The sequence below is a fragment of the Pteropus alecto genome, unplaced genomic scaffold (genome assembly GCF_000325575.1).
Source record: "Pteropus alecto unplaced genomic scaffold, ASM32557v1 scaffold53, whole genome shotgun sequence".
Classification (NCBI taxonomy): Eukaryota; Metazoa; Chordata; class Mammalia; order Chiroptera; family Pteropodidae; genus Pteropus; species Pteropus alecto.
The window spans coordinates 6,650,550-6,653,260 of record NW_006434366.1 but is presented as its reverse complement, the minus strand read 5'-3'; the positions used below and the strand labels follow the sequence as shown (position 1 = coordinate 6,653,260).

Below are 2,711 nucleotides of genomic sequence, written 5' to 3'. Positions count from 1 at the left end.
CCTTCCTGCGTTTCTCCTTCTCGATAACTCCTGGGCTTTCTGGCAGCATTTTTCCCACATCGTCTCCCCTTCCCCCTGTGACACTGTGATTTATAAGAAATATTTAACATTCAGAGGATTGAACTCTATGCCTCAGATGTATCTGGTCTTTGTCTGCAGCTCCCGACCCCCTGGGGATTTCCTAAGTGAAGGAGTGACCGTGACAATGGTGTCTCTTGTTTCCTCAATGAGGCAACCTCTGGTCCCCACCCGAGGGCGGGAGCGGGAGCTTGAGGCAGCCGAGCCAACCACAGCTGGAGGGCTGGTTAAACATCCTGGTGCCACCCGGTTCCTGGGGGAGAGGGGCCGAGGTCGCATGTCTCCATGACCACTGCCTTAGTCGTGAGCACCTATGACGCCCCGTAAGTCCCAGGGGCCGGCTGGCCAGCCCTTGCCCGGAGCTCCCTCCTGGCGGCTGCTTCCTGCCCGCTACGTCCTCCGCGGTGCAGCGGGGACCGGCTGCTCAGGGGCTCCCTGAGTTCTGTGAGGAGTGGCCCGTGGGACGGGGCCCGCGGGTCTGGTTCTGCTGGCTACACGCGTCAGAACCCAGCTGTCTGCGGGCGTGGGGAGCCGCCACGCACACGTCGCACACGTCGCACACGTCGGGGTTGGGTCTGCAGACCCCTCCCACCCCAGTGGAGACGCCCCTCGCCCTCCGCTGAGCCTCCCGGGCAGCGAGACCTTCCCAGAGGGTTTAACCAGGGTTTGTCGAGTTTCTGCAAATCGCCCATTGTCCTTTTGATTTTGGTTGGTTGTAGACCCACAAACTTACATTCAAGTGTTTACGGGCAGAGATTATGTAAACAATTATTGTAGAGTTAAGAAAACACATAATCACAGAAGGAGCTGGTTGTTGATACATTTAAAAAATTTGACTTTTTCTCAGAATAAAAAAGGGCGAAGAACTGTGAACGGCCCACAGCCCACATGCACGCTGTGTAGACTGAGTCTAATCGAATCCGCCCATTATTCCTCCTAGCAGGGGGCACAGGTGTGCTGGTGCTGGGTGGTGCCGGGCGGCATCTGCTCTGGGAGAGGCCAGAGCCTCGGCGGTGGGATGTCACACCACCCGGAGCTGTCACACCACCCGGAGCTGTCACACCACCCGGAGCTGTCACACCACCCGCTGAGCGGTGCCGCCCTCCCCCGAGCCAGCACGCGGTCCCAGCCAGGACACACGGGAGAGGCCGGCGAGGTCCGCAGTTGGGAGTTGTCGCAGGTCTGGGGTGGGGTTTCCCTGAGTCCCCTGTAGATTACCTAACGTCGCCCTCATAGCTCCTGGCAGAGCTGTGAGCATTTTTTTCTGACTTCAAACTTAATTTTTTCTTAGGAAAAAGCAGCATCGCAGTGTTTACCGAAGGGCCGTCTGTCGTTCTCCTGAATGAGGTCCCAGGGGAGGTCGCACTGAAGCGGATGCTGAGAGACAATCAAACCTTTCACGGACACAGAAGGACGGTGCTGTCTGTCTCCACGCAGGAGACAGAGACGAGGTGGGTACCGGGGAGGGGACGGGGACTTAGTCCGAAGCGGGGACAGAGTCTCGGGAAGATGGAAAGTTCTGGAAGCAGTGTCTGCACGACAGTGCAAATGTGCTTGATGCCACCGACAACTGGTAAAACAGAAAATTTTACATCTATTTTGCCACAGTTTAAAAAGCAATAAACCTTTCAAAATCATCTCAATCCCTCATTTAGCCTTTGGCCGCCAGCTCTCTGAGTTGTCAGCCTAGGACGCTGGTTTAGTCGGGCGCGCTGTGAGATGATCGATATTCCAGACACTCACGTTGAAATCTGGTGGAATCCCTGAGCACAAACCAGAAACTATGTGTCGGCGTCTGCGCATCTTACGACCTTCTCAGTGACGGGGAAGGCGAGGCGGTCGATGCGGCATGCGGTGACGCACGGGGGCGAAGCCCGCGACCCACACTGTCCCGCGTCCCACACTGTCCCGCGTCCCACACTGTCCCGCGACCCACACTGCCTGTGACCCACACTGTCCCGCGTCTGAAAAAGTAAACGGTGGGTAACATTCATTTAAATAATACCTGGTATTTAACCTACAATGTTATCACGTCGACGTATAATCAGTATGAAAACCGTCAATTAGATGTTCTCGTTTTTCATACTAAGTCTGTGGATTCGATGTGCATTTTACAATTAAAGCAAATCTTGACATTTTCATTAAAAATTCCTGATCTGTATTTAGATTTCATAAAATTTACTGTCAAAAAAGTAAATTCTCATACCTGCGCTGTTTCAAACATACCCAAATGTTTTCTAATAACTGAATTAAATATCAAAAAAGAATTTCCTTTAATATTTGCATCTGCGTTGAAAAAACCGATTTATTCCTTTTAGTGAGGTTAGTTGCTTTTGAAGCAAAGCACGTCGGCGTCGACCTTTGTGTGTCCAGATCACATGAATCTGTCGATCCTTGTCGATTCGGGGTCGTCGGCGTCAAGGGCAGAGGCTGTGGAAAGTGACTCTGCGTTTTCAATGTCAACGGAACAGCCCTTGCTTTGCTCCTTGCAGTTTCACAGGCGAGGCCGAGGCTGCCGCCGGCAGTGCAGCCGCGTGCGGCGGAGCCGCGTCAGGGGACGTGTGGACGGGGCGCGTCCCGGGAAGCCGACCGCGCAGCTCCGAGTCCTCGCAGGGCGTCGCTGCGTCCCAGCT

General features: G+C 54.3%; 1 long non-coding RNA gene across 1 annotated transcript; it reads left to right on the top strand.

The window, feature by feature from the left end:
- The first annotated feature begins 450 nt into the window (after positions 1-450).
- Positions 451-2,043, top strand: LOC112477540. The gene is made up of 3 exons (XR_003045501.1): positions 451-1,234; positions 1,370-1,529; positions 1,734-2,043. It is a non-coding gene; the product is annotated as an uncharacterized LOC112477540 (long non-coding RNA).
- Positions 2,044-2,711: the final 668 nt, after the last annotated feature.